We start from the raw sequence: 12,911 nt of genomic DNA, 5'->3' as shown, positions 1-12,911 counted from the left end.
TGCCCCAGTCAGCATCACTGTGTCTACCAGTGTCAGTGTTTCTTTTCCTGTAACACTCAGCACAGGCTCAGCTGGTATCCAGTGTTGGACTTTCAGCTGCTGTGATAGATCCTCTAACATAGATCAGCTCTGCTACATGTTGTTAGATCAGTGCAGCTGCCTGTCATGTCCTGATGTTTCTCTGGGTCAGCAGCTTCTCCATCAGAGGTTCACATGGAGCTGATCCAGTATCTCCAGTAACTGTGTTCTGTGCCTCACTGGTTCATCCTTCTGTCTGTGTGACGTCAGTCAGATGTTAAACTCTGTAATCTTCACTGTGTCATAGAGTTCAGTGAGTCCCGTTATTCACAGTATCAATCAGATCATCAGAGAACAGCTGATCAGCAATCAGTGGTGCCAACAGCGCCTCCTGTGGTGAGAGGATGCAATGATGCAATGTAGCATTTTTACACTGAACACTTCCAGTCATGGAAACTGTCTGTTGTATCTGTGTGACGTTGCTTTCTTGTGTTGCTTTCTTGGTTAGAGTTCCTCACAAATGTGCAGATGATTCTTCTAATGAGGCGTCGACCATGTTTTCAGTTCTTTGGAAGAAAACATCGCCCTTTGCCATCCTTACTTTTCTTTGACTTCTTCAAATGCAGCTGAACTCCAGCTGGTATTTGATTGGACTCTGCAGCTGTTTCTGGTCATCAGTTCATTCCTGCAAACCTTTGAACCTGAACAACAATGATGCTGCATTGCTGGCTGATCCCAAAAGCTTGATTCTGTTCATCTGGACGTTTTCACGTTTGCTCACTGATCAGGTGACTTCTTCAGTCTCAGCTGACTGCAGCTTTACAACCTTACAAACAGCACATTTGCACAATGACTGGAACCAGCAGCAGCTGATATATATGATACTAATATAATACATATACATATATAATCCATACTAATGATGAAGGAACTGAGCTCACAGTGTTCATTCAGTGAACTACTCACTTTATTTTGGCCTCAGAAATGCTCACTCTTTTTGTACATCACTACTAATAAGATGGCACCTGTTCAAAAACCGGTTTGACCGGTTTCGTGCGTGTGCGCGTGTGTGTTCAGGTGTGCTACCGGTTATGCGTGTTTATGTGTGGAAACACCCCCTCTGGGCAGTGACGACTTCTCCTTGTGGGATGGCCTAGGTTATATAGGTATTGTTGAAAGATTTTATTATGTTTATGTTTAGAAGTACTTTTCATTTAAGGTTTTCTAGATGTGTTTGCTCTTTTTACTAGAGAAGTTACGTTGTGCAAGCTCAACAGGAAGTTACGTTGTGCAAGCTCAGCAGGAATTCTGCACCTAGCACAGTTGTATCTTATCTCTTCCTGTATGTTTGTGAGTTGCAATCACGCAGCACAGTATAAATAAAGGCTGACAACTGCTCCAGGGGTGTGAGTCTCCTTCGAGCTCTCACCCGTGTGCACGTCAATTTGTAAAACCTGTCTGAGTGTCATTTATTCCAACCTGAGTTGCAATACAGGAAAACTCCTTACAGGTATAAAAGTGATCCTTCCACATACTTAGAGCATCAACACCACCATGGCATAAGGAGCACCGGCACATTGCGCTAAGGATCCCCGACGCATTGACCTAAGTAACTCAGGATGACATCGGCATCAACCATGACACCCAGCCAGGATATCGCACATGCCACAGCCACTCTAGGTATGTCTACAGGAGTATGCAGTCGGGGTCCTCAACGTAAAAAGCAACGCTGTGAAAACGCCGTAGATGGGACTGTATTAAAGTTAGAATATCGAGGCGCCGAAGGGTATGTGTATGCCATTAAATATACCGATGGGGCTGTAGTGCTTAGTGTAGATTGTGGTGAGGGAATTTTTGGGGGTGAACCCCGAGTCATGTCTACTAAAAACTGGAAGCTCTTCCGCACCGTAGTGTGTGCAGACCTGGACAATGTGGGCTTCCCAGAGCTGCTGTATGTTTCCCAGTGGAACAGCGAATCAGGCCCAGAGCTTTACAGGGTTGAGGCCGATCGTTTCAATCGCAACCCTGACGACTTTATTTTTCTCAGTGTATGTGATGACAGGGATAGTTTTATTGCTTCCAGAGGGCTTGAAAACTGGAGGTTAAATCCTTACCCTCTAAACCTCGAAGAGCGCACAAGATGGTTTAAGGACTTGTTTTTTATACAGTGGTGCGACTGGAGAGGTTTGTCACGTCTGTTTAGCCAGATTGATGACGCGATCAAGAGGGACAGACTCAACACTGCGTACGAGAGTATTAGAAAACGCCTTGTTTTTGACGATCTGGCGAGTTGTCCGAAGACTGGTTTGCCTGCTACCCTGTGCAAACCTAAAATCATAAGACCTTCAGACAACTAAACAATGAACTGGTAGGTTTAATGTGTGGGGGTGTGCGTTTGCGTGTGTATCTGTGTAACAAATTAAGAGCTATTGGTTTTCATTTTACAGAGCATGACATGCAGTCGTGGGACCTGTCAGAGTCACCATCAACAGCGCTGCTAATCCAGACCCCCCAGACTCCACCACCCTCACCACAATGCTTGCAGGACCCCCTCATATCAGACCTGTGGGAGGAAACTGTAATCGACATCAAACTTGCAACTCTCCACCTGCTGATGTTGGCGTTGAATGAGTTTCTACAAGAGACATGTTACGGATGTCAAACAGGCCACCCCAGTCAGGTGCAACACAGCTGCTTGCAGGAACTGTCTGAGTATTTCTTTGACACCTACTATGATGATGTGATGATAAGGCTCCAGACTGACTGATTCATCCCAGCCATCCGGCTGTTTGTACGCTCAAACACCGTAGATGGGACTGGAACGCAAATCCGCAGAGTTGCAGAACACATCATGTGTGAACTGAGATCAGAGCGACATATAGTATGTGCCATTAATGACAACATTACTCACCTGCTAGAAGCAGGTAGTTGCGCATGCCGTGTTAAACCTGCCATGCTCCGCATGATTGGAAACTACTGGGCTGGGAGACACCTGGTTTATTGTGTGCTGTTCAAGTATCCATTGTCTGTGTCTGTGTGAAAATTAAATAAAAGACGTGTTAACATCAACATCTTAGTCATTTGTGGTTTGTGGTTTGTAAATTATGGAAGGCACATTGCATTAAATATATCATCAGGGTTGGCCAGTTTAAATAAGCTACGTATAGCGGCAGGGGAGGCATCAGGTGTAACACCTCCACTATCTCAGGTCAAACATTATTTAGAACGAGACGACACTTACACACTCCATAAACCTGCGCGGATCCACTTCCCCAGAAATAGAGTATTGGTGACAGGGCTCGACAAACAGTTTCAAGCCGATCTGGTTGACATGTGTGAATATGTGGCAGATAATGATAATGTGAGATATCTGCTAACATGTATAGATGTATTCTCAAAATACGCATGGGTTAGATGCATCACAAACAAGACAGGGCCTGCTGTATCAGCGGCTTTTGAGGATATACTTAGTGAGGGAAGGATCCCTGTGAAACTACAAACAGATGAAGGCAAAGAGTTTTATAATGCAACCTTTAAACAGCTACTGAAGCGATATAATATCAAGCATTTCTCAACAGCTAGCGAGGTTAAATGTAGTATTGTCGAGAGATTCAATCGTACCTTCAAGGGTAGAATGTGGAAGTACTTAACATCAGCCAACTCCCGGAGATATGTAGATGTCATACCAGATCTCACACAAGCATATAACAATGCTTATCACACATCTATCCAAATGGCTCCGGCAGAGGTGAATAAGGATAATGAGAAGTCGGTCTTTAACACGCTGTACAAAACGAGGCCTCAGAGGGAACTGCGCTTTAAATTTAATGTTGGTGACACTGTACGAATATCAAAACTGAGAGGAAAGTTTCGAAAAGGATACGAGCAGACCTACACCGATGAGATTTTCACAGTCAAGGAGCGTATAGGGAGACAGCCCCCAGTGTACAGACTAGCGGATCTAGCCGGAGAGGTATTTGATAGGTTTGTAGCTTGAACCTATTCGCTGGAACGTTGAAGGCAATGTAATCACACAGCAAGCAAGACACGAGTAGGCAACATTCTTTATGTTTCACGTGCACGGGAGAGAACTGGACAGGCGCCGTTCCTTCGCTTGACCCCAGTTGCTCTCAGCCAGGTTCCCCATAGCACTCCTTTTATTGTGGTTACTTGAATATGCATAGGGTCATTAACATATAGCGGCTTACATAGGTACACATGTGAACAAGGAATACCCTGCCTGTGGTTTTGTAAGTGCGTGTGTGTGTGTGTGTGTGTGTGTGTGTGTGTGAGCTGCTGACCAAAAGGGTCATAAAGCAGGAACAACATCCTAGGTCATAAAGAGGGTAACCTCCCCACACCCAATCTATGGTTCACCCTAGATAACACAGTGAAGCCATACAAAGGGCAGGAAGTTTTACCACATCAAAAGAAGCAGATCTTCCAGATAGGATGTATCTGCAATAAAACACTATAGCCCCTCACCCAGAACCTCGAGAATCTGAGGAGGGGAGAACAAAAGAATTCCTTTCAACACACAGTTAAAGTACAAATGGTAAGAATAAAAATGACAAACATTTAACAATTCACTCTAACATTTCCCTCCTGTTTTGTGATTTTTATGCTCCAAATTATTCCTATGTAGTATATTCTCAGTCATGCACCTCTTGCTTAACATTTCAGCGCAGGCGTCATTCATACACAGGCTTCTGTCATGTCATTCATTTCAGTCATTTCATATTGTTGTAAAAGTACATAATTAACAAATGTATCAGAAATCATTTTAGTTAACAGTGATCTTATACATGGTAAAATGCATCCTATACATAAGCAAACAAATGAATTGTTACTTTAATAGTTAAAATAAGAAAGCAACACTTCAAAAACACTCCAGTTCGGTTGTGCTCCTTCGCAAGACATGTAAATAGCATGTCTCGCTGTAGAGTGGTTTAAGCTCTACAGGGCGTCATAATTGTCTCTTCCAGATGTTCCCATCACTGTCCATAGGACCAGAGTCCAAATGTATGTAGAATAAACAGTCAAACATACCAGGTGGTTTTATTGCTTGTCAACATGGGTCTCATCTTCAAAGCTGCAGACCTCGTCAACACTCTAGTTTTATGGCCTCTACCAACCCCCATCACCTCACTTCAGGCCTCCTTGTCCTGTGGGGGATATTTATGACTCCTCCATTGTCCATCCCCTACAGGAAAACCCTCTGTGGAAAGGGTGCTGGATCCAGTTATCTTACTGCTGCTATGATCCCAGCAGTCTTCAGAGTGTCATCGTGTGCATAGTACAGTGACACAGCATTAGATGATGTTCATAGGAAACTGCTGTCATCACCACCATAGCTTCTGGCTCCTGTGCTTTTCACAGAATCATGATGCCATCCTTGGACTCTCCCTGCGCTGTCGATGGAGCTTGGCACGCTCCCCTCATCCTTCAGGTGCCCGTCTGTTGTCCACAATCTCCTCTGTTGGCCTCTTGAAAGCCCCCTTGGCACAGCTCTCATTCCAACGCAGCTTCGTGGTCCTTGCTGTGGCTGTGGAATCTAATCTCATGGGCCCCAACCAGCTCGACCTTTGACCTCAACCACTGCCTGGGCTGTCAGCTATGCCTGGAATGGGTTGCTTCTCACTGGGCCTCAGAAGATTTCTCAGGAGATTCCTTTCAGCAATACTTTAACTGCTGCACCTATATTTCCTTGCTAGGAGGAGAAACTCCTATTTGGAGAGCATGTAAAGCATCATCAAACCACATTCTTAGTTCAGTGAGCTTCATTTATGGACCATCAAAGCCTCATCTGAACATGGATGCACCACTTTGCATAGGTTTAATACCCGTAAATGAACTGTTAATCACACAAATCACTGCAACAATCTTAAAAACCATAGTTTAGAAAACATAGAAAAGATAATTTCATGTAATTCTGGACCCCTCCACTTGACGCATGGACACTCCCATGAGTCAACTCATCAAAACCAGATTCCTGTCTGAAAGAAAAAGGTTAGCTAGATCATGTCCCAGGCAACATCATGGCGTCTCCCCCTCTGGAGCAGCACCACCCCGGACCTATAACCCTGCAATAAAAGATGTTAGTGTGTTTTGCACAGTAAGTGTGCTCAACATCTGGCTCCGCCTGGAGCCATCATACACACCATCATAGCCTGGAAAACAAGATCTGGAAGTGAAATCAAACTCCACACTTATAAACAATTGTATCATTAGAGTAATAAAGCATCAACAGGACAAGTATCATGTGCAGGTTTTCTCAAATCGGTAAACTACAATTATTGCCATAATTTGCCTCAGACATGGATCATCCCATGTACTCAGTTAACATTAATGTAATCGGTGACTTCCCTTAAGCAAAGTCACTCCATGTATTTAACACTAGGAGCTCAGTAGTGGCCAGCTAATGAGCCCCATATCACTATTCCACAAACACTGCATCTCTTAGTTGCTTTCTCATGTTACTTGTCCGTCTCTGCTGAATCTTCTACATGCACTCTTAGAAAAACAACATTAGCAACACACATGGACAATCCTGGAGGTCAGGCACAAATTGACAGGTTCCAGAGGTGCCATAAAAAGACCATAAAGTTAGCCATCCATAGCTGTGGAAAGAAGTAACACTAGTTTCAACACAGGGAATGTCTCACATGTTATTCACATCGTCAAAGTAACCTTTAACATTTTCCCAACAACACAGTGTAACAGCATCACCAACTCATAACCTGTAAACACAGTTTTCTTCACACATGAACCCAGAAATCCTGTAGTAAAAAACATCAACCAGCTATCCTGGTATAAATCACATGATCAAATCACATGAAGAACTGTAATGCTGTAGAAAAGTTAGCGCTGCGCAGGTGTATACACACTTCCTCACAGTCACCTCTGTGAGCAATACAAGGTAGTGAATAACACCCCTGGTAGATGCACAGACACAGAAAGTGGCATTTAAAAGGTTAAATCGGTACAGCCAAAGCTCACGCAACCTCGACTGTTGCTGTCATCTTTCTGCTCCTGTAAAAAGAAACACACATAGATTCATCTGCACCTTTGTCAGGTGGGGGTTAACTTCGCACAGTGATGTCAGTCAGTCTGTCAGCTTCTGTCCGCTTTTACCAGTCAGTCAGTTTTATTTTCTCTCACTCATTCATTCACGCATTCATTCATTCTTTCTTTGCTGACAGTGGAAATTATTGTCGCATTTTCATTTCCACTTCTCAGCAAAATGACGTCATTTCAAAAAGAAAAGAATTTAGACTGGATTTTCTCGTTGAATCCTTTTGGACAGGAACTTATTTTCTAATTGTCCCAGATAAGTGACTTTCTCCTGAGCCCATTTTAATGTGGAGAAACTCACTTGCAACAATTTTCTCGACGACGCGTCGTATAGCGCTTCAGTTCTAATCGTGCAGATCTGCTCAAACAGAGATCATCAAACAAAACTTTCAGTGCACCATGAAAGTATCAAAATAAAAAGGCCTCGTTAAGTCATGACACATGCTCCTCATCTCAGGAGGGTAAATCATACCATTAGCATGATTTATCATACCATCATACTAATTGGCAGGCTCAACTTCACAACAAAAGAAAAATCATCAGCTAGATTAATTCAAAACCAAACCAACCATCAGCCGTACAACACACAACATAAGCCTCATGTCTCATTAGCTATGAATTTAATCCCCAGGACTGTACTTTTCACTCATTTAGGCCACAAATTTTATTTAGTTTTCCTTTTTCCCCATCATCATAAACATGTGACATGTTGTCATGCATTTCGCAAAAAACGTTTGTTCTTATGTATTCAAAGTTTTGTGTTTGGGTGCAGGATTCACTCGCACATCACAACAGGAAACTCAGTGTTTTAGAGTCTCCACTCTAACACACTCCAACACATCCCATTCACTCGTGCTAGCATTCAATCACCTTTCATTAATCTAAGAACCATCAACCAATTTGCATCTCAACTATTAACCCACTAAGTTGACAGGACAACAGAAATGCATGTTCAAAATATTATCACAAAAATAGAATTTCCCTCATACAGTAAATTACTTGTGCTGCATCAATCAGGCAGAAAACATCTCCCAATTTACTATATTAACAACTAAATTTATTGTCTGATCACTGGTTGGTCAAACCAGAATCTTTTTCCCACAAAAGTTAAACTGTTGTCCTGCAACCTAGAGAGTTAACTGTCAGCATTGGATAAATTCAGCATTTGATAACAAGTGTCTGTTAAATTTACACTATTTTAACACTGATGAGAGATAACAAGCTGATCTTCATTGCATGTGTGTGTGTTATTAGGCAGGTTTAATCAATGTGTCTCTGGAGCTGCATCTCCAGCAGGGCATGTTCTTAAAGCTGCCTTTCCTACGCACTTCTCTGCTATTAATTGATCCTTTTTTAACTAATGTGCTATGAGTCCACTGATCTTTGCATCACTTCTCATCACACGAAGTGACTTGGACAAGATGATGAACAGACTCACATGCTCAAGATGTTGTCTAATCTTCATGAGCTCTCTTTTGTTTGTGTTAGTAGGGTTAATGCATGTTCTGCTTGTGTGTGTGATTTTGTATATGTTTCTTTTTGCAGTGTTTCAGATTCCTTCACAATTTTCCACTTAAGCAGTCAGTTTTCTTTTCCCCAGGTTTGCTAACCCAAATTTTGATTTCCCACATTAAACAACAGCTTTCCTTTGTGTCCTTACCTCCTCTCACTCTGTTGTCCTCTCCCACTTCAACAGTCCAACAGCCGGCAGTTCTCCTTCAGCTTTGTCCTGTGTTCCACTGTCTCTTCTTGCCATTTTACTCCGAAAGTGGCAAATGTCAAACTCCAACAGTCTCCTCAGTTCTCCCAAGACGTCCTTTTCACAAGCACAGTGAATTTGCAGCTTGCTGGAAACACAGTGTCATTCATCCAATCAGGATGATGGTTTGCTCTTCTTCTCCACTGCTGTTTGTCCACACTGCTGCTGCTTGCTGGGACTCTTTGCTCAGGACTTTGCTGCTGTCTCTTTATCTGCCATGTTATTGCTCTTTGGAACTGCATTCCTTGTCTTCAGGGAGGAGTGAGAGCTCGCTTGTGAGGATGAGGAACACATGGTGCTGTAAATAAGTTAGCCAAAAACTTGGCCCGAATGTTTCCAATGATGTTAAACTATAATTTCCTTCCGACTGCTGCATATGGGAAATTGATCCGGGTCTGCTCCTCACCTGCAAGTGACACACTGAGACATTTTGATCATTATTCTCATTACTTAACCGACACACAGAACTCTCTCTCTATTTTTTGTGAACTCTCCTTTCTTAAAAGCAGAAAATGAGATTGTAGTTGTTCTTGGCTGATAAACACAAAACTTTTTCCTATTATTTTCCATCTACAATGTAGATTTTGTCTCTGTTTTACTCGTTTTTTACTCTACACTTTTTTTCCCTTTACACTAGCTGGTGACCTGCAGAATCACCACTCTCACAATTTGTGACAATTACGTTTGCACAGCGCACACACACTGCGACGTCAGGCACATTCACACTCACTTTTCCATCTGCATAAATAAATCATATGGCTGATGATATGTGCCATGGTGATCCATAAGTATGATCACAAGTTTATTTAATTATTTTTCAACCCAACAAAGCAAATAAACAAACACATGATGCTGATGCTATGAACACTCTACACATGAGTCAAGATCCAAGAAAACTGCTGCGCATCTGAAAGAAGAAGCTGAACTCACGGATACGCTACATACTCGAGTTATCATAGTTCTGTTTCTCTCTCTTTGATGAGTTCTCAGCCAGCTCCTGATCTGATAATGTGTAGCTTGCTCATCAGCTCAGAAGAGACAGCAACACAACCTCACACAGCGGTTGTGTGCTTTGCCCACAGTGGCAAAGACTTACATTTTCATATTCAACTCAGCTTCTCCATCATGTAGTTTTCAGCTGTTTCACACAGGGTTCAGCATAACAGTTGTTTTCACAGGCGTACTCTATATCTCAACAATGGCTCATAATGAGACAACAGTCTTTCAAACAGGTCAAGTGCCTCTATGCACGTAATTACGTAAAATATTTACCTATTTTACTTCATCTCATATGTCATTGTACTGAATTTGAGCAACCTTAAGCTTAATGCAGATTACTTTTAACACTTATCCACCTCAATTAAATCTGTGGTCTGGAGCATGGCCGTTGTCGATCAGGGCAAGCTAAAAAAAATAATCTAAACATGTGTGTGTATTGGCAGTTTTGACGGGTCTCCCTGTGAGGCAATCTTACTTGCTCGGGAACCCATGATAACAACAACAACCGTGTCCCAGACCACGCCTGCTCCGCAGTCATTAACACAGACACACTCAACACAACAACAACAACAACACAAAATAGGCCTATTGTCCAGCACAGTCTGGACTCCATGAACTCGCCCCACTAAGACGGCGAACCAAAAAAGTTCGAACTGCGCAACTCTGCGACTTAATGCTTCTGTACAACAACTTCACTGAGCGGTTTTGTACATCGCCCCACTAAGACGGCGAATTTTAGCCCCACTAAGCGGCCACGGACAACGCCCCACTGAGCGGCGAAGACGTACAGTTATAGAGATGTACTCCAAACTTACTCGGTGTTGCTTAGCGTGTAATATCAGCCTCGAATCCCGCCGATCGTCACTCATCGAGGAGGAAAGACAGATAATCCACAGGAACTTCCTGGCTGACGTCGGTCTTTCAGCGTGTCTCCTCTCCCCTCGGTGAATGTCGACTCCAGGGATCCGGCTCTCGAAGGACCAATTAATGATAGGTTTGTAGCTTGAACCTATTCGCTGGAACGTTGAAGGCAATGTAATCACACAGCAAGCAAGACTCGAGTAGGCAACATTCTTTATGTTTCACGTGCACGGGAGAGAACTGGACAGGCGCCGTTCCTTCGCTTGACCCCAGTTGCTCTCAGCCAGGTTCCCCATAGCACTCCTTTTATTGTGGTTACTTGAATATGCATAGGGTCATTAACATATAGCGGCTTACATAGGTACACATGTGAACAAGGAATACCCTGCCTGTGGTTTTGTAAGTGCGTGTGTGTGTGTGTGTGTGTGTGTGTGTGTGAGCTGCTGACCAAAAGGGTCATAAAGCAGGAACAACATCCTAGGTCATAAAGAGGGTAACCTCCCCACACCCAATCTATGGTTCACCCTAGATAACACAGTGAAGCCATACAAAGGGCAGGAAGTTTTACCACATCAAAAGAAGCAGATCTTCCAGATAGGATGTATCTGCAATAAAACACTATAGCCCCTCACCCAGAACCTCGAGAATCTGAGGAGGGAGAACAAAAATTCCTTTCAACACACAGTTAAAGTACAAATGGTAAGAATAAAAATGACAAACATTTAACAATTCACTCTAACAGTATTGAAAGGGACATTTTATGAGCCTGAGATGCAACGTGTGGTTGTTGATGAAAACAAAACATTTAAAATTGAAAACATATTGGCTAGAAAAAAAGCAGGTGCTAGTGAAATGGCTAGGGTGGCCCGACAGCTTTAATTCGTGGATTCCAGAAAAAGACATAGTTGAGGCGTGATTAACTCAGATGACGCAGCTCTACACACATTCATTCAACACTGTGCAGAGACTGAGAAAGCATGCATAAAAAGAACAACAATACAGGCTTCTATGTAAGCCTCTTCTCGAATGCTTCGGCACATGTTTACCCGGGTAATAAGATATCTAATTTTAGAACAAAGCTAGCAAAACCTATTGTTTTGGATCAGCCGTATGAGGTCGCTGTTAAAGAGATACAGTACCCACGCATATGGCTGTCTTTTCCACAATCAGATTCGCAAGTGGAAATTCAAGACCCAGTCAAAGATGGAGCCATAGCAGTAACCGTGATCGAACTGTCTGTGGGTCATTATGCATCTGTGGAACAGATAATAAGAGAATTTAATTTTAAATGTCAGCAGCACCAAGCCACTGGAGACATTAAAATGCAATACAACGCAGTTAGTAACCATGCCTGTGTTATGGGGCCAAGGGGGACCTTACTCACATTTAGAGGGAGACTGGCAGAAATCCTAGGATTCAAAACAGGAGACCCGTTTGTACTTCATTATAAAAACACATATGCCCCACACCCCGCAGACATATACGGGGGAAAATATAACAACTTTATTTATGCAGATATCGTTGATTACCAGCTTGTGGGTGACGCCCACGCGAGGCTATTAAGAGCTATAAATATTACAGACGATGACCGGCGGTTGCCTATTCTACAATTTGACAGCCCACACTACACACCTGTGTCAAAGACATTAATCGACGACATAGAAATTGATTTGAAAGACGATCGAAATCAACACATACCCTTTTTATACGGCAAGGTGTTTGTCAAGTTACACTTCTGACCGATAACCCAGCATTTTTGAAAAAAAAAGAGAGAGATGGCTGACTCAAAATATGTAAAATACTACTTATCACAGGCTGGTGGAGAGCTCGGAGGGTATGTTGGGACCAGTACGCAATATGGGTCAGGGCTGGGTGGGTTGTTCCACAGCTTGTTTAGATTTGCTGTACCGCTGTTTAAAAAAGGAGTTAGCATACTCAAACCACACCTAAAAACAGCCGCCTCGGGCATAGTGTCTGATGTCATAACCAACATAACCAGACCCTCAACCACTAAACAGGACGGTAACGGCTTGTATGTGTATACACCCAAGCCATCTAAGACCCCACCCACAGGGCAACCGCTGCCTAAAAAGCGTAAAACCACGAAACCTAGCAGGAGAGCCACCAAACATGTGTTACATCTATGTTTGCAGCTGTGCTGTAATGGTGTATTATATGTACTGTAGCAGAAATTACACAC

Source organism: Oreochromis aureus, linkage group 3 (assembly GCF_013358895.1).
Source record: "Oreochromis aureus strain Israel breed Guangdong linkage group 3, ZZ_aureus, whole genome shotgun sequence".
Classification (NCBI taxonomy): Eukaryota; Metazoa; Chordata; class Actinopteri; order Cichliformes; family Cichlidae; genus Oreochromis; species Oreochromis aureus.
Note: the sequence above shows the minus strand (reverse complement) of the source record.